This window comes from Manacus candei, unplaced genomic scaffold (assembly GCF_025592945.1).
Source record: "Manacus candei isolate 608988 ecotype Guabito, Panama unplaced genomic scaffold, ASM2559294v1 h1tg000049l, whole genome shotgun sequence".
Lineage (NCBI taxonomy): Eukaryota > Metazoa > Chordata > Aves > Passeriformes > Pipridae > Manacus > Manacus candei.
Genome location: NW_026138097.1, coordinates 4,748,561 through 4,768,949, shown reverse-complemented (window position 1 = coordinate 4,768,949; position 20,389 = coordinate 4,748,561). Strand labels below are relative to the sequence as shown.

Here is a 20,389-nt window from a genome sequence, read left to right as displayed (position 1 = left end):
TTATGAAGATGGCAGCTCAAGCATTTAAGTATTAACCTTTCTGAGTGAGAAAGGTTATCTTCAGTTGCTTCATCTGAGAAGAATTTCAATAGAATTTGTATGCTGATATATTACAGAAAATACAACAATGAGGGGGCTGACAACCTGGGGAACAAAACAACAAATCTGGAGACGCGGTAAAGTATTTCTCAAATACATTTATTTGGTGGAAGAAGTAACATATTCAACAGGTAGAACCCACACTGCTAATAATTAAAGATAATCTACACTGCAGTACTGAAGGTTTTTAACTTCATACAATTACTTATTGTATGCATTTAGAAAGCTTTCACTGTGTTTTGGGAACCTTTCAAATGTATTAAGAATTTAAAAAATCATTCTTGCCTTATGCCTAAAGAGGGCTGTAAATCATCCATGTTGTTCCTCGAAGAAATAATCCTTGGCACAGCAACCCTCCCCAGTAAGCACTGGGTGAGGAAGGCTAGCACTTTGGAGATTCTGGTCTGCTGGCAAAATGCATGGCAAGAGTGGGAGTGCACTGGGAGATTCCTGTGTTCCATAATGGCCCCACAGAGGCTCCTGCCAGTAACAACCAAATGCAGCCTCTGAAGCTATGCCAGGGGTCAACTTATCTCCAGGCAACCACAGGATGCCAGACTTAACTGCACTTACCCTCTGCCCCTTCTGCAGGAGGATAAGAATCAAAAGGGTGATTTACCAGAACCCACTCTCCCCCACCCACAGTCCCTGTCCTAAAGATTATATGATCTGACTTCTTTTCTACTGAAGAAATAGCCAGACCATTTTACAGATAACTTGGTATCGTACACTCAGCCAAACACCAAAATACAAAAAACTCCTATCTGCTGAACAGAATTTGCAATACAGCACCTTCAAAGCAATAAACCCCTTATCATGCCTTTCTGAAGGACTTTCTTATACTTTTTATTTTCCCAAATAGCACCAGGAAAAAAAAAGAAACTTCCCTGGAGACTAAAGCTATCAATTGCACGTCTTCTCGTGTATTTTAAAAGATCTTACAGATGGTCTGCTATTCACTGTACGCATAGCTCTGCCGTTTTAGGAATGCAAATCAGCTGCAGACACATGTCCTCAGGTCATCCACATCACATGCAAATGAAAAATGTAACATTTATTAAAACTCTCCTTTAGGAGACACACTATCAGTACATAACGCATAAACAAGAACATTACTATTCTGTCTTTAACTGCAGCAGATCGTTCAGTGATTTAAAAAAACAAATCCAACAAAACGATTAGAACATAGTTATTAACATGCCCACACTAAGTTTTCACAGCAAATTGGCTTTAGAGACAGACAATTCCATTCTTATTATGGTTTATCTCTTAATGGAATTACAGTTATTCGCATTGCTGAATACATCGGTTTTCATTAAATTGTAAAACTAAATTGCAATAGTTTTAGAGCAGGAAAAAAAAGAACCTAGGAATTAGAAGTATGCAAATTGGTACTTTCAAAACGAATAGTAATACTTTTTCAGGCAGAATGCACTGAAAAGCCGAGCACCTCTTAAGGAAAGAGAGTAAAATGTCTGCCCTGAGCTCCAAAGTTCATTAGCTACATAAAATTGCTTGAGATGTTGGAGATGCAGGTCTGGGTTGCCTGTGTTGAACTCAAAAATGCAACTCTTGTCTACTGACACACACAACACAAAACCAAAGCACAGGGTGCAAGGGTGAAGGTAGAGGGGGCAAACTGGAGCAAATATTGAATGAAAGAAGAAGGGACGAAGCTTGAGCCTGATTTTCTAACATTTCTGAAAAGCAAGCACCAAGACTCATCCATGGAATTTTTGATTTTGTGTTATGATCCTATCTATTTTTCCTAAGGCAAAAAAAAGGAAAGAAGGAGTCTGCATTCCCCTTTTCCTGTTTCAATCCAGTTCCCTGGTACCAGCAGGCATCAGAGGTCCCAGTCTGTAGTTTTTGATGCTTGAGGTGTACTTAGCCAGGAAAAAAAACTGGAAGCAATCAAACTGATGTTTGTACTTTCTACCAAAAGTCTCACTTTGGTTCCACTCTACTGCTGTCAGAAAAATACTGCCTGAATGTGACACTCTTGAACCGATCACTTTTCTAGTAACTTGCCTATAAGAAAAGACTGAACCAAGCTCACTGAAGCTTGAATAGCAAAAGTGAGGGCTGCTTTTTGGTTTTCCAGTGGTATAACTAAAGCAGTTTCATTTTAAAATCAGAAAAAGAACTGATTTTTCAAAAGCTGCTTTTAATTGAAACAGGTAAAATCAAACTCAGTTCAGTTTATCTTCAGTGCTGTTCAGTATCACAAAACAGGACTGAGAAGGGAAAATCTTTGGGTTTTTCTTGATTTGTCTCCTGAGAACTGTGATTCAGTTACTCTCCTTTTAGGGTTGCAGTCCTTACACAAGCATCTGCTGCTACTGTCTGAATAGAAAAACTGTTTGCATTAAGGTTGTAAGAATGAGGCTCTTTATTCTGGTGCATCCGGTACATAGTATCACACAACAGATGGCTGCTCCAAGACTCTATTATATTCTGATGGAAAATTCAGATGTAGAGTAAGAAAGTAAAAGTATTTTTTATGTACTGCCAGAATTAAGGAATTACTCTGCCAGTGGTAATGGCACAACAAACTCTTTTTCTCATTAAGCAAGAAAGGAGGTAAACTATGTCATTCAGGAAAGACGTTTACAAAGGTTTTCATGCTTTTGAAAGGAAATTCAATGCTTTGATAACATTACTAAGAACTCCTCAGAGAAGGAAAAAGACTCAGCCCGGACAAAATTTTCGTACGTAGACAACACCTATGTATGTTTCCACCAGTCCCCATTTCTTCTACCTTGTAAAAACCCTACCACGACGCACAAAAAAATTAGAAGTCTTCTTCGGCAAAGAAGTGACTGCACAATGCTCTCGAGCCCGGCCTCATGCCCTCCGTCGTTCCACCAGCGACCGCAGAAAACTCTTGTACTGGCAGAAAACTCCTTGTTCTCAGTTTCTCAGGAGACTCCCAACGTCGCTACATCACTACCAAAGGAACAGCTCTCACCTCCGCTTCTTTTCTACAGAGCTCGCAGCACCAGTAGCAGGCCGCAGCCTGCGTGTGCGCTCCGTGCTCCCCTCCCCGGCCCGCCGGCAGAGCGGCCTCAGCGGCCTCCGGCGGGCGCTGCCAGAGCCTGGTTCGCTTTATTTACAGTCCCGCCGCCGCCTCCCCCCCGCTTCCCTCGGGGTCACGTTTCTCTGCCGCTGCGCGGTCCTGCGAGGGCAACCAGCCGAACCCAAGACGGATAACCCACGAAACGAGTTTTCAGACTAAGGAAGACGCACAAAACATAAGGAGCTCAGGAAACCACGAACCTACCTATGGAAGCCATGGTGACAGCAGCTCTCCCGGAGGGCACGGGCTGTCCGCAATCCTCCTGCCGTGCCGCCGTGCCGCATGCTGCACGCTTTTCACCAAAGCGCGGCCGCGGGGCGCGCCGCCCCGCCACGCAGAGATTTGGGAAAAGCCATTTCCCACATTTACCAGCACCCTCCGCTCTCCCTCGCGTGTTAGAATTTCACCGCAAAGAGGGTTCCAGTGTCTGCAGCGAGAGAAAACCAGGCTCCCGATCTTAATACAGCCACCTAGACGAAAAGAGCCGGAGTTCACTTCATCCAGGCGGAAATTAATTCCCCGAGTGCTGTTACGTTTGCCGCTTGCTGTTTAGCTCAACTGCTCAGTCAGTATATGCCTGCTCTGCTGACTCCACCTCATTTGGATGTGACTTCTTCCCCCGCCCCGCGCGGCTCACGCCGCCTCGCGCAGCGCCGCCAGGGCGGAAAGCTCGCGGCCGGAACACGAGCTGGGCCGACTGGTGGTTTGTTTTAGTGGGGATTTTGGTTGGTTGGTTTTGGTTTTGTGTTTGGTTTTGTTTGTTTGATTGATTGGGTTTGGTTGGGGGTGGGTTTTTTGTTGTTTTTTGAGGGGCGGGGGAGGGTGTTCTGGGTTTTTTGGTGGTGGTGGTCTTCCCCCACCACTTTCTTTGACCTTACAGATTTGTTTCTTTCAGAGAGATGCAGGACACGGAACCGAGCACTGAAAGATCAGTGCTTTTTAATGTGGACCAAAGCCCAGCTGCTCTGTTATACCAAACTGGCTCAACGCTCTAGGATAAATTTAGCATCCAGAGCTCTGAATAACCTTTGACTTGCCTCCCAAGATCTGTTTCACAAAACATGACTTGTAACCTTACTGTGTTGCATTCAACATACCCCATCGTTGTTCTGAGCAGGTTTTATTTACGGGTCAGGAAGATGAGTGGAAACACTGCAGCTCCACAATGAGCAGCACGTTTCCTCCTCAGAGCACCGGATTCTCTGAAAGGATGACTGTAGGAAATTACTAGGTATAGACAAAAACAAATATGACCATTTAAAACTTTCCCATAATGAATTACTCTATTGCTTTCAAATTTTTACCAGCATATTTTGAATGTGTCTACTAAACTCTTTTAATAATTTAAAAATATACAAATTGGCTTGATTATAGAGAGAGATGAGTCCTAGTAAACTAATTAGAATTTTCCTTTCTTCCACAGACTAAAATGTAAATCAAACTACTCCTTTATAAGAATATTCATTCCTACTACTGTTTTTCTTCATACCAGTTACTCCTAATTAAACAGGTTTCATAGTGGTTGCACTAAGAAGACCCAAATAGAAAGGGTTAATTCTGATATATACCATATTATCAGGTAAAGAGAACAGAAAATCCTTGCTGCAGGGGCAGAACCAGTTATTAATGCAGCAGTCCAGAGCTGCCATCAGTTGCTTCAATTAATTCATTATACAGCTACACTTTGTCTTGGATGCTTCCTGGCAGAAACAGATGCAATTAAACAATAATAATTAGAGAAAATTGCTCTCCATAGAAAGCATTCCTGGCTCTGCATAAAAAGCAATGTAATCACAGGAATCTTTGGATATCTCATTTCCTTCCTGATTTTCAAACCTTGGAAGCTTTGCTTGTTTGGCTATTTACACTTGCTGAATTAGAAGAGAACAAAGAAGATACATTTAACAAAGCAGATAACTGTGGTCTGACATACCATGCAAAGAAGGCTGCAATAAGTAAGAAAACATTATTTTCCAAAGTAATATAGGGATGTAATATAAGCAGAAATCAGGTAATTAAAATTATTAATACACTTGAGTTTTGTCAACATTTATCAAATTCACCCTTTCTTAAGATTTTTTTTTTGCATAGATCTTTCTAACAAAAATCAGGCTCAGTTACACTTGACAGACATCAAGGAAATCTCTCTCACATGGACAGTTAAAACAGACAAACAAAAGGTACATGACAGAAAATCTCACCTTTTGTTTGTCCTTCTGTCACAAATTCAAAGTTTCAACCAGATGAAATGAACTCCAGGGAAGAAAAAAAAATCATCTGAAATTCTAAAGCAAGGCTGGTTGTATACAAAAAATAGAGGAGTTAGGAAGGGAAGGGCAGCGTTGGATGTCTCGGGTGAAGAACTCGTTGGGTTTAGGTGAGCACAGTTTGTAAGATCAAAAGGAGAAGGTCTGTTACTTGGCAAGGAGAATTGGTTTCATGGCTGTTCCAGGCACAGCACAGCAACACGGATCAGCTACTCCAACCTCTGCCAGGTGGTAGTATTTACTCACATAGTGAGTTCTTCTAGATGAAGTGCACAAGATTCCCGGTTTGATCAGAACCCATCACAGTGCAAGATCTATCCAAAGTAACTTAAAATGCAGGGCTTGAACTGTAACACACGCTCTTCTCCAACATAAAGCCCTGCAGGAGGGTGGCTATGGTGTAGCCCTCATGCAAATTCAGCAAACGCTACACTTTGTGAAGGAATGGCATGCATTTCCGTGCTACTCCCATAACTGAGAGAAATGTGGGAGTCAATGTCAAGTGGTTGTGCATTTCTGATTTTGTCTACAAGGTGCCTTAATATAAATGGCTTTGTGAAATAACATGCCTAACTCTGGCATGGAAAAACACAGATTAATTTACTTTTCTTCTCCTCTGCAAGAGGGAATAAACATGAAGAGAATTAAGGTTGAGGAGAACACCATCTTAAAAAACATAGAGAAACATGACCTTTGGACTATAAACAATTAAGTGCAACTGAATGTGTATTTCCTCTCTGTCCCCACTCAACACTGACAGGTCTGTAATTCTGAAACTGCAGAACATCTTTGACTTGTGAATGCAGTAGACAGACCTTCCCAGACACTCCAAACACAGGATCACTTTAAAACTTTATTTTTTTGGAAAAAGTGTGCTCAAGCTGTATTTCAGTTTTTGGACTTTCTTCTTCAGCCTTCCCTTAAACTACATGGATTACTCTGGTACATCAGAGACATGGAGTACCACATAATATAGTAGGAGGCCTCACCCTGGAAAAGCTGAAAAAATTTCATGGAATCATAGCAAGATAAGTAGTTGTTCCCATGGATTTTTGTTAATTTTTCCAGACAAAATGACTAGTGACATCTCAAAAATGCATGCTACACACATGCACGGCTAACAAGCATCATCAAGTATGTGTAAAATCAAACCAAATCTGCCAGACTGCCTGCTCATTCAATCCTGTATTTCTGTTAAACTGTTGATAAGTTTCTGCCAATGGCTTATCTCTTGCATCCTCAGAAGGAGCAAAAATTAGTGGTGGACTTCTCAGCTTCAGATTCTTCTGGTTTTTATATATGTGTAAGATATTATTCCTCTGTATTTCAATGAACACATTCACAGAGAGTTATTTATCAAATGACAAGATTTATGTGGGGAAATGCATGACTTTTCCCACTGAAAGGGAAAAAAACAGAAACCAAGCTCTTTAAAACTTAGTGCTTCAGCAATCTCTCACGTAATCAATTTTTCAATGGTTCTTAGTGAAGAAAAAGGGAGAAAAAACACCAAACTAAATCACTACAACCCACCAGTGTATTATCAGGGTGTATTTCAAACCTAACTGAAGAGGCACATCTGCTTTGAGACGTGATCAAGTGACAACACTGAAGGATTTATAAACACATTTTTCCCACATAATATTTGATTACGTAAACAATATTTTTTGGCATTTATAACTTCAGAATTACACAGTTTGTTTTACTCTCTGAATTTTAGAATTTTGAGCTCTTACAGATATCAGTGAACATAACAAAAATCTGTGTTCAGCACCCTTGGAAGTGCCATCATCTTTTCAGCTAATGGGTGCATATTTCAAGTACAGTCAGTTATCTTGGATGGCAAGTATAAAAAAGCCTCACATAAATAAATACCAGATAATGCTACTGCTTTCTCTCAAGAGAAAATATCTTTGGACTAGAGCTACAGGAAGGATGTAAGCTGCAGGCTGCACAATTAAACTTTCAGATGTATTGTTGCTGAATGAAATTCAAAGCCCCGGCACAACCCTGGATTTGCCATGTAATAGATCGGACATACAAGCCTTGAAGAATCATATTCATTTGGTCACCTAAGGCTGGGTAATAAACACTGCACAAGGGAGATTTTATGCTATGGTAGAAAGCTTACAATTCCTGACCAAAGGAATATTTTTACACAAGTTTCACACTTACAGACTTTAAGTAGTCTAATGGAGTTAGCCCTTTATCCCTGTCAGAGAACTTCCTTTAAATCAGGCCACAGATTTGAATTTAAGTTTTCTTCCTGTGAAAAGTCTGTTCGAATTTTTATTAAATAGTAATACGTATGAACTAAGCCAGAAACAGAAATTTGGCTCAAAAGCATCTTAGTTTTCAGACTTGCATAGGAAAGCCTGGTTCAAGTCCTGCTGATAATCATGCAGAAAAGAAGATGACCTTGGATGTCTTCCAAGACATATGAATTCTTGAACTGGTCATTAGATTTGCAGGGAAAAAGTTCCTCCTTATAAACACGATATAGATAATGTCTAGTATTTAGGTTCAGTTGGTGGAAAATGGAGAAGACAATCAAGCTTGTAAATACTATTGGCTTTAATAGCATGACTGTGCAGACCTGTCAAGACCTCAGTGGCCACTCGATTGAAGTCACAGTATTTGCTTTACTGTTTGCAGTGCTAATGCCCACTATAGTCACAGCTCTCAGCACTGGGTGGTGAGAGTAGTAGGAGGATTCCTCAGACTGTAAAGTTCCAGAACTCTGGCCATCAGTGCAAACACTCCCTTGCTTTGATATTATTTTCTGACCAGCTTTTCCTCTCAGAGTAACTCAACCTGAAGTTTCCAAAATGCATCAATTTCCTGAATGACATCAGAAGACACTTATTTGACAGGCATGTATTTATGAGTCTCTTACTGCATCTATTTGCTAAGCTAACCCCGGTGCTTAGCAATGATCGCAGTAGACTGCTCGTATAGTATTGCTCCCTGACAGAGCAAATACAAATTGTAGTGAAATTTGTAGAACAAATACTGCATAGAGAGGACATGTTTTGAACATATTCTACATTCTCTATTTTGTTTTCTAATGTTTTCTTAAGCTTTGTCTTCTTTTTCAAACATGCTTTATCATTCCATTACCAAAATATTTGTGCCAATTGAACATAGGTAGGAAAAGATCTTAAATTGCTAGGCTGTCACTCAGACATAGAAATAAATGGCAAGATAAAAGAAACAAATTCTAAGCACAGCAGAAACATTAACTGTTTCACACAGTATTGAGCTTGATCTTATAATTTCAAGAGACATGAGAACAGTATGAGGTTCCACTTGCTTATACAGGTCTCAGCTTTCATTAAAACACTTACTAATATACCTTAGTACTAGGCAGTTTTATCACCTGAGTGTGTCATCTCCCAATTGGGCATCACACCAGTTTGCAGAGAATTACAGTCAACAGGTACCCTTCAAAAGCATCGAATAAAGGGGATGAATTCTCTTTTAACCAGGTATGAAAGTATCTAAATAAAACCAATGAAAAAAGAAAGCCACAACTGATGTGTAACCTCAAGCTATTTTTAAAATATTCCCACTGTTTTCCAGAACAAAAAATATCTTGCTAATCTTCAGGTAACATTTTGATGTGATCAAGAGGATAATGGATTTATAATCTAATGCATTCTGTCTTAGGAAACTAAGAGCTTTGTCTATTCTCTGCCCTCAACAGAGAGCAGCTCTTGAGCGCTCAGGAAAAATGAACCACTTCTTGACATAATTTATTCCAATTTTTGCATTAAACAGTTTTAACAAAATAAACACAATATAAAATTTACTATCATATCATTCAACTTTCATGTATTGGTGGGTAAATGTATACAAATGAAAGCTCAGTTTGGCTCCAGTAATTAAATATATCTGAATGAATATTCCCTTAGGCTTTTTATACTCTTCATCAACTTGTTCTTCATTTATCTTCAAAGGAAAAAAAAGTAAAAAAAAATCTGAATATGATAAAAGATAATAACAAGAAATTACAAAAATTTCAGGTTTTTCAAAAGCAGTAAAATTCATATGGTGCACTTTAATCTTCTTAGAAAGATTATAGACTTCTTTATATTAAAATTTTTATTTCCTAGAATTTATCTGGTGCACAGATCAATTCAAGGATCCCCATGACTATTCCACAGATTCAGAACATCTCACCTGCAGTACTGCATTATCTTCATAGCTGTTTTATAAACTCCCAGCAAAGAATTTCATTCTCATTTACCCTCCACTGAAAATGTAAATGAAATTTCATTTCATTTTCATTTCTTGAAGCTTTCTGACCAAATTCTTAAAACACCATGAGAGCACTGACAAACTGAGAATATTCAGGAATTCCAGTTACAACAGTGGGCACAATCTAGCAGTGTGATTGAAATACTGAGATTGCCTTCACGTTGTTTTTCTTGAAATGCTATAGATGTACTACTGTTTAGACTCTAATTTTATTTATACCCAATTTAGACCTTTTAGCACAGTGTTTGATGAAAGATTGAAAAAATAAGAATCTATTCTGCTTTCTGCACTGATTCTTAACATCCCGTCATTACTTCCCTTAGCCCCAGCTATAGTGACTCTGCTCCTCCCCAGTTTCCTTCCTGCTGTTTCTCCCCCAACACACACACATAGTTTTTTCGTCTCCACTTTTTTTCCCTCCACTTTTACCATGGCAAGTACTAAGTCAGTGCCAAACCTTCATGGAATGAAGGAAAAAAAATTCAATGTACCTGTAGCCCCTCAGGGATCCTAAAGTCACTTGGGCAAAAAAAAGTGTATATACATATTAGAGAAATTTCATATATCAGGTTTTTAGAGCAGGGGGTGGTAGAAGATGGCAGGAGGTAATAATAAATGAAAGCAAATTGACAATTCCAAAGACTATTAGAAGAATTGTGTGATTTTTCAAGGCTTTTTGACACAACTAGTTTTGCAGAGAGAAAGGTAGAAAGCACACAGGTGAGTGCTCAACATATAATCTTGGTGCAATATGGTAACCATAATAGCATGTGTCTTACGCAAAACTTCATCCAGGTTTTTCTCAGTTATTAACTCCTTTTGAAAAAAGGCAGTTGTTTAATTTTCAATTCACAGTGTTAGGAAAAGTTAGTCAAGACCAAACAAACAGCAGACTGCATTAAAGTGAAGTGTTCCAAATAAGGGATGAGGTCTACAGGCTGTGTCTTCTTGAAGAAGAACCTATCAGTAGTTATTTGCTTTAACGGTACTAGTGTGGGATTATGGAGCAGTCAGACTTGTTGAGGTACCACTGATGAAAGACTTATAACATGCAAGAGACTTTAAAGATGTCCTGATCTAGAAAGCTTATTGCATATGAATTTCCATAGGACAACATTTTCATCACAAGATTCTTCTAACACAGTTCAACATTTGAGTGGATGAGAAAGTGGAGAGCCTATTTCTCTCCATTTAGGGTCCCCACCACTTAGACACTCATTTCTCTGTGAAAAAAGTTAATTCACATTTGCTGTTTTAGGCAGAAGACTTCACATAACTTTTCAGCAGTGTCTTGGTTCAAATGGATAATGCAGAGAGGGCCCTTTTTAGGGCGACAGTCTCAGTTCTCTGATTTACTTATCAATCAGCACTTTCTCATATGGAATGAAAAGTCATCCATTAAAACCAAGAAAATAAAGCAATGTGAATATTTGCACAGGAAAATGAACATGCACTATAAAACAGTCCTTCCAAACCAGTATCTGATTCTTTCTCGAAAGCATTTTTAACAGGGCAAAATACCATTTAAGGCTCGTTCTGATCTATGATCACACTGTTTCCATCCAGATGAAAATCCTGCTACAAAAGTGAGGGGGAGAGGAAAAGAGAGTGAATAGCTTTACAAGATCTGTTCAACGTAATGTCTGAAGCACCTAATCATCTTCTCTTTTTTTTTTTTTTAATTCTGCAGGATTATAGAGAAGCTGCACATGGAATTATATACATGTGCACTAGATTATGCATTCTGCTAGCACAGTATTTTCCACGACCATCTGTAGTACATGAATTTTTCTCATTCAACATGATGTTCAACATGTAGGTCACAGCAGACCCTGTCTCTTTGCAGAAGTTTAACTCGCGGGGCTGTAAGAACATTTCACCATGAAATATCTTTGTCTTGACATGAGCATCAGATTTAAAGAATTTTTAAGTCTGTGATCAGGTACAACACTGGCTAAAAACCAAAATGCGTTCATGTTTCAGAATATTTTATCGAACTACAGTATCCAAAATCAATGCAGGACAAAGTATATGTCCTAGTTAGGACAGCTGAGATCAGTTCATCATGGTGGGTGTAACCCAAAACTGTATTCTATAGCCTTCCATGTCATTTCCCAGAAACTAGACTATTGTTGTCAATAGACTATTCGCACCCTCTGCCCATAGAGCCTGACTCCTCAGGCTATAAACTAGGTGTTAAGAGGCCTGTGAGATAGGAGGATGTTTCTGTCCTCACACCCTTTGTGGAACTCCCCGCCCTGAGGGGAGCACTGAACATTCCTGCCTGAACTGGAGGATATATAATCTTGGAGTTTTGGAACATTTTTCAACCCACTTGTGGGATCCAGAGGAAGGCTGCATCTCATCACTCTCAACCAGACTTAGACCACCACTGGACTGCGATCACCACTTTGGCCAGACTGCAGCAGCTCTCCCACCAGCAGGTTCTTCCCCTCTCCCTTTACTTTGGACTCAAACGGGGCCCAAGGAACACCACTTTGTTCATGCCCCAGGGCACTGAGTTATACATTTGGGTTTTTGTGGGTTGAGACCAATTGTTTGTTTGTATTATTGTACTTACTGTATTATTTTAATAAATTGTTATTCTGACTTATAATCTCTCCTTTGAGTTGGGTTCATTCCCCCTGCTGGTTAACTTTTAAACCAGCACATTTTGGCGCCCAAACGTCGGGCAGAGAGAGAGAAGTCAGAATCACAATTTCATTTTAAGCATTTGTCTATTTGAATATAGAAACTCCCTGATCACCATATTGTTTGATGCACTCACATGGATGTTGTATTTGAGCCTGTTCATATTTCCACAGATAGGGTATTATTTGCCTGTTTTGATGCTCTCTTTAAGACCAGGGAGAGGGATCCAAATTGTTTTATTAGTATATTATGTTTATGTCATTCTAACATCAGAAGCAATGAGTTTCATTGTAAATGTGTATTCAGTCCTGTTTACCTGTCCTGGTTTGGGTTGCTACCTCTGGGGCCTCATTAAAAATCGTACCCAGCTTTTTGGAGGAGCAGGGGTGGATGGTTTCCAGCCTCTCACCTCCTTCTTCCCATTCAGACCTGTTACAACAGTTTTTGAAAATGTTGAGTTCCCTTTTGATGTTAAGGACAGCATAATGTTATTGTTAGTGTTGCTCTGTCTGCTCTGTACTGTGTATACCATGTTTAGGGTCAGAAAAGTGCCTTTTAGGGAGGTTGTTTGGACACCTGCCCTGGGAGCAGATAATGCTGAGTGGCACGGTAAGTGGGAGGACATCAGCCAGTATTTGGAAAAGTTTTCTCCTCCAATGATCTGGAAATTCACCCCTGAACAACTGCAGGATCCTGTTAGCATGATAAGACTGGTGAAGGAAAAATGCTCTGGCAGCTCCAGAGATGGCCAGCTCACAGCAACCTGCTGGGCCCTGGCCACTGCCTACCGGGCACTACTTGACATGGTACAGCACTGTCAGGGGGAGGAGAGAAGGAGCAAATCCGCAGACACCACGTCCACCCAAACCACAGCTGAGTCAGAGGGAGAAAGAAATAAACCAACCGGCACCGTGTCCACACAAACCATCGAGGAGCCAGAAGAACAAACAAAACCAATAGCAGTCGCCCCTGTCCAGAAAAGGAAATCAAAGACTAAATCAGTCCGTATAGCAAATGATGACGAAGAGGCGGGACCTTCACATCCACCAGAGGAGACAGAACCAGAAATAATCACTCGGTCCCTATCCCTGGGTGAGCTACGTGAGCTCTGGAGAGAGTTCACACGACAGGCGAACGAGTCCATTCTGACCTGGCTGCTCCGAATCTGGGATGCCGCAGCTAACGATACGATCCTAGATGGGAGTGAAGCCAGACAGCTGGGATCCCTGTCTCGAGATGTAGTCATTGATCAGGGGATTGGAAGGAGGCAGGAAACTCTCAGCCTCTGGCGGCGACTGTTGTCCAGTGTGAGGGAGAGATACCTTTGCAAGGAGGACCTCCACGTACAGCAAGGACAGTGGAACACGATGGAACAAGGTATCCGGTGCTTAAGGGACTTAGCTGTACTGGAGATAATCTTTTCAGAGGATGAAAGATTCCCTAAGAGTCCAGATGGCGTACAGTGCACCTCCCAAATGTGGTTAAAGTTTGCACGACTCGGGCCAGAAATGTATTCCCGCTACTTAGCAACGCTGCAATGGAGGGAGGGAGAGGACAAGGTGGGAGCATTGGTTAGTAAACTCAGGATTTATGAAGACACTGTCACCGCCCCATTACGAGCCCACGTCTCATCTGTGGAAACCAAACTGGCTGAACACGTCCGAAACCTGGAAGAGAAAATTGAAGAGGGACACCAGAAGCTAAGAGAAGAAATTAAGGAAGGGATCTCCCATATCTCGCCAGGACAAACAAGAGTCTCTGCTATTAGGAGCCAGCGTCCCCCAGCTAAGGAGAGAAGGTACACTCCACGTGGCGATCTATAGTTTTACCTCCGTGAGCACGGAGAAGATATGAGGAAGTGGGATGGGAAACCCACCTCTTCCTTAGCAGCCCGGGTACGTGAACTGAAAAGAGGAACAAATACCACAAGGAACTCTTCAAGGGTAAATGTTGCTCCAGTCTCTCGTGGGCAAGACTCCAGACAGTACAGGAATGATCCTCTTAAAGGGACCTCCAGGTCATACCCACAAGAAGAGCACAATGAGTACCATGACCAGGACTAGGGGTGCCCTGCCTCTAGCCAGGTAGAGGAGAGGGACAATCGAGTCTATTGGACTGTGTGGATTCGGTGGCCTGGCACATCAGAGCCACAAAGATATAAGGCCTTAGTGGACACCGGCGCACAATGTACTTTAATGCCATCAAGATACGTAGGGGCAGAATCCATCTCCATTTCTGGGGTGACAGGGGGATCCCAACAGTTGACTGTACTGGAAGCTGAAGTGAGCCTGACTGGGAAGGAATGGCACAGACACCCCATCGTGACTAGTCCAGAGGCCCCGTGTATCCTTGGCATAGATTACCTGAGGAGTGGGTATTTCAAAGACCCAAAAGGACTTCGTTGGGCTTTTGGCATAGCTGCTGTGGAGACGGAGGAAATTAGACAGTTGAACACCTTGCCTGGTCTCTCAGAGGACCCCTCTGCTGTGGGACTGCTGAAGGTTGAAGAACAATTGGTACCGATAGCCACAGCAACAGTGCACCGTCGGCAATACCGCACCGACCGAGACTCTGTGACCCCTATACATAAGATGATCCGTGAACTGGAGACCCAGGGGGTGGTCAGCAAGACTCGCTCACCCTTTAATAGCCCTATATGGCCAGTGCGTAAGTCCAGTGGAGAGTGGAGGCTGACGGTGGATTACCGTGGACTCAATGAAGTCACACCACCCCTGAGTGCTGCTGTGCCGGACATGCTGGAGCTCCAGTATGAGCTGGAGTCCAAGGAAGCCAAGTGGTATGCCACCATTGACATAGCCAATGCCTTTTTCTCCATTCCTTTGGCAGCGGAGTGCAGACCACAATTTGCTTTCACTTGGAGAGGTGTGCAGTACACCTGGAATCGACTGCCTCAGGGGTGGAAACACAGTCCCAGCATTTGCCATGGACTGATCCAGACTGCACTGGAAAAGGGTGAGGCTCCAGAGCACCTACAGTACATTGATGACATCATTGTATGGGGGAACACAGCGGGCGAAGTCTTCGAGAAAGGAGAGAAGATAATCCAGATTCTCCTAAGAGCCGGTTTTGCCATTAAACGGAGTAAGGTCAAGGGACCTGCTCAGGAAATTCAGTTCCTAGGAGTGAAGTGGCAAGATGGACGCCGCCTAATTCCAATGGAGGTGATTAACAAAATAGCAGCCATGTCCCCACCAACCAGCAAGAAGGAAACACAGGTTTTCCTAGGCGCTGTGGGCTTTTGGAGGATGCATATCCCCGAGTATAGTCAGATTGTAAGCCCTCTCTACCTTGTGACACGGAAGAAAAATTATTTCCAGTGGGGCCCCGAACAACAACAAGCCTTTGAACAAATTAAACAGGAGATTGCCCATGCGGTAGCCCTTGGGCCAGTAAGGACAGGACAGGACGTGAAGAACGTGCTCTACCCCGCAGCCGGGGAGAATGGCCCTTCTTGGAGCCTCTGGCAGAAAGTGCCTGGGGAGACCCGAGGACGACCGCTGGGATTCTGGAGTCGGGGATACAAAGGATCTGAAGCCAGCTATACACCAACTGAGAAAGAGATCCTGTCTGCCTATGAAGGAGTTCGAGCTGCCTCAGAAGTAATCGGCACCGAAGTGCAGCTCCTCCTGGCACCCCGACTACCAGTGCTGGGCTGGATGTTCAAGGGAAGAGTTCCTTCCACACATCATGCCACCGATGCCACATGGAGTAAGTGGATCGCTCTGATCACGCAGCGAACCCGGATAGGGAATCCTAATCGCCCTGGGATTCTGGAAATTATCACCAATTGGTCTGAAGGTGAGAGTTTCGGACTATCCTCTGAAGAAGAGGAGGAGAAGGTGACACGGGCTGAGGAGGCCCCACCATATGACAAGCTACCAGCAGATGAAAGGCGATATGTGCTCTTCACGGATGGCTCCTGCCGCATTGTAGGGACAAACCAAAAATGGAAGGCAGCTGTATGGAGTCCCACACGGCGAGTTGCAGAAGCGACCGAAGGACAAGGTGGGTCAAGTCAGTTTGCAGAGCTTAAAGCCGTTCAGTTGGCTTTGGATATAGCTGAATGAGAGAAGTGGCCAAGACTCTATCTCTACACTGACTCATGGATGGTGGCCAATGCTCTGTGGGGATGGCTGGAGCGATGGAAAAAGGCCAACTGGCAGTGCCAAGGGAAACCCATCTGGGCGGCGGAGATGTGGCAGGACATCGCTGGCCGGGTAGAGAAACTGAGTGTGAAGGTCCGTCACATAGACGCTCATGTAGGCAAGAAACGGGCTAATGAGGAGCATCGTAACAACGAGCAGGCGGACCGAGCTGCCAGGATTAAAGTCTCTCAGGTAGATCTGGATTGGCAGCACAAAGGAGAATTATTTCTGGCTCGATGGGCCCATGACGCCTCCGGTCACCAGGGGAGAGATGCAACATACAGATGGGCTCGTGACCGAGGGGTGGACTTAACCAAGGACATTGTCTCACAGGTCATCCATGACTGTGAGACATGTGCTGCCATCAAGCAGGCCAAGCGAGTGAAGCCTCTATGGTATGGTGGACGGTGGTCGAAGTACAGGTATGGGGAAGCCTGGCAAGTTGACTACATCACGCTCCCCAAAACCCGCCAAGGTAAGCACTACGTACTGACCATGGTAGAAGGAAGCACTGGATGGTTGGAGACATACCCCGTGCCTCATGCCACTGCCCGGAATACCATCCTGGGCCTTGAAAAACAAGTCCTGTGGCGACACGGCACCCCGGAGAGAATTGAGTCTGATAATGGGACCCATTTCAAGAATGGCCTCGTAGACACCTGGGCCAAAGAGCACGGCATTGAGTGGGTGTATCATATCCCCTACCATGCACCAGCTGCTGGAAAAGTTGAGCGGTGCAACGGACTGCTGAAAACCACCCTGAAGGCACTGTGTGGGGAGACTCTCAAACACTGGGAGCTGCATTTAGCAAAGGCCACCTGGTTGGTCAACACCCGAGGTTCCATCAATCGAGCTGACCCTGCCCAATCAGAACTTTTGCATACTGTAGATGGAGATAAAGTCCCCGTGGTACATATGAGAGGAATGTTAGGGAAGACTGTTTGGATTAGTCCCACCTCAAGCAAAGGCAAACCCATCCGAGGGATTGTTTTTGCTCAAGGACCTGGTTCCACCTGGTGGATAATGCAAGAAGATGGGGAGACACGTTGTGTACCACAAGGGGACCTAATTTTGAGTGAGAATGGTCTGTAATGTTTCATTGTATATATATATAGATAGATGTATATAGTTTTAGAGGGATATAGTTTTTAAAGGGTGTTAATTTGGGCATGACATGGATGGCATAGAATAAGGGGTGGATAATGTCCTAGTTAGGACAGCTGAGATCAGTTCATCATGGTGGGTGTAACCCAAAACCGTATTCTATAGCCTTCCATGTCATTTCCCAGAAACTAGACTATTGTTGTCAATAGACTATTCGCACCCTCTGCCCATAGAGCCTGACTCCTCAGGCTATAAACTAGGTGTTAAGAGGCCTGTGAGATAGGAGGATGTTTCTGTCCTCACACCCTTTGTGGAACTCCCCGCCCTGAGGGGAGCACTGAACATTCCTGCCTGAACTGGAGGATATATAATCTTGGAGTTTTGGAACATTTTTCAACCCACTCGTGGGATCCAGAGGACGGCTGCATCTCATCTCTCTCAACCAGACTTAGACCACCACTGGACTGCGATCACCAGTTCTGGCCAGACTGCAGCAGCTCTCCCACCAGCAGGTTCTTCCCCTCTCCCTTTACTTTGGACTCAAACAGGGCCCAAGGAACACCACTTTGTTCATGCCCCAGGGCACTGGGTTATACATTTGGGTTTTTGTGGGTTGAGACCAATTGTTTGTTTGTATTATTGTACTTACTGTATTATTTTAATAAATTGTTATTCTGACTTATAATCTCTCCTTTGAGTTGGGTTCATTCCCCCTGCTGGTTAACTTTTAAACCAGCACAGTATACTTTAGAGAATGAGCTTTCTTATGAAAATCCAGTAAAAAGAATAGCATAATTTGTAAACTTCAACGTATCAGCCAAAGAAAAGACATTTATATTGTCCCACTGTTTTATCATCACATACTATCTTCTATGGATTTGGCACCACCTAGTTTTTTATATTCTGTTATGTATAATTGTATTCCTTTCTCCTCTGAATCAATGACATGTTAGAATGTTTACTGAGTGGCTAAAATATGTACAGTTTTTTTAAAGTTTCATTTAGAAACACATAACATAGCTGTAAACAAAACCTGTCCATATGTAGCTAGCTAAATGCATTAATATCTAAATATTTAATCTCTAAGCCAGAGAATAAAGCTTCGGGAAGTTAAGCAGTGGACTGGGAGACTACCTCCCATGAAAATCTTACCCAAACTGAGTGGGGGAAAAAAAAGCTAAATTAAAGCTGATTACCAAACAGCTCAGTTGTAGACATTTAACTGTAAGTATTTTGGTTAATACTGCTTACTAAAAGCAGGCATAGGCTACAAGTATTTTAAGTTATTTTCAGTTTCAATTTGGTTCTTCTGTTACAAGATATTTTCCACCATTCTAATTGATATAAACTAAATTAAATGGTTATGTTTTTCAGCATATGAGATGTAATATTACCTTTGCTGTGAATTTGGACTACCAGAGTGAAATCACTGATAATAAGCAATGCTTATTTCTCTGCAGGCCAAACAAATACAAAATTTCCATGTTTATATTTGAAAGATATGTTAAGAACTATACTATAATCAGTGGCACATAGGGAGGGACGTCTGTGACAATGAAGACTTGAAAATGCATCAAGTCATCTCCAAACTTCATGCAACAAAACCTTTGTATAAAGGTTATTTTTATTGAGGTCTCAATGAAAGTAATCCAGGGACAAAAAGTGTGACACAGATCATAGCACATTATACTGACTTCAGTCCTTACAACAGCCAAGAAGAGGTCTCTGAACATTTATGATTAAGCTTTACAGTGTTCCACATGCTCTTTCTGGAAGACTTCATTAAGTTCACACTGGTAGAATCCAAACAGGAGAACTAAGTCCTTTCCTGCTTGCTCCTGAAGCCTATGGAGGCTTCTTATGCACTAGTAAATGGTATATTTATAATAATTAAGAAACGTTAGGTGTTTGATTATAAAAATATTGTGTAGATGAACACAATATTCATCCATGAGATAAACACATCCAGGTCAATTTCAGGACAATGAAAAACATAACTTCATATGTCTGCTTTGTATTAAACATCATAAATTTCCTGTCTCTACTTGTATTTTTTATTTCTTGTTAAAGCCTCAACAAACAAATGAAAAACTACAAGAATAAACAAAAACCCAAAACACCCAAAAAAACCCAAACCCAAAATCACAACAGCAAAAACCAAAATGCACCTTTGTTTCCAGGAGCACAGAGCTTATGATAACCATGCACATAAGTGGATGCGCTCTTGTTTTAGGCAAATGAACCCAGATGTCTGGAAAAGTTCCATACCTATTACTTGATTTGACCATGTATATCTTATATAAGCAGGTAAGAGGAGGAGAGAAAGGCAGGTAAAAATCAATATTATATGAAAGCTTTTCACAGTGTGGAGAAAGTGTTTGCCCATCATAAACAGGGAATTTTTTCCTTTCACAAATTAGTTTCACTTTTATTCCCAATGCTACTGACTATCCTGACACGCAGAAGACGTTTTCAGTCCAGAACCCTGAGATTCTTTTAATCAAACAATTAAGCAGTATGTTTTGTTTCCCTTGCAACTCAGTGACTGGAAGAAATTATAATCCTGGAATAACAGTATGAAACTACAACAGTGTAAAATTCTAATCAGTATACAATTATGCAGTAATGAGGATATCCATCAGGTTGCGGCTCTGCCTTCCAAGAGATTTATAAACACTCATCACTACTGGATGATATAACAGAGTAAGTCTATGTTAGTCAATGGGAGGAATTGAGGGTTACAATGTCAAATAAAAAGTCTG

The 20,389-nt window shown here is 42.1% G+C and overlaps 1 protein-coding gene and 1 long non-coding RNA gene across 51 annotated transcripts in view; one reads left to right on the top strand and one right to left on the bottom strand.

Moving 5' to 3' along the window:
• The window catches only part of TNS3 (tensin 3), a 225,684-nt gene that overhangs the window by 30,582 nt on the left and 174,713 nt on the right, over window positions 1–20,389 (bottom strand). The window lies entirely within an intron of this gene.
• LOC127476249 (uncharacterized) lies at window positions 8,862–19,721 on the top strand. Its single transcript, XR_007906523.1, has 2 exons — window positions 8,862–12,149; window positions 18,140–19,721. It is a non-coding gene; the product is annotated as an uncharacterized LOC127476249 (long non-coding RNA).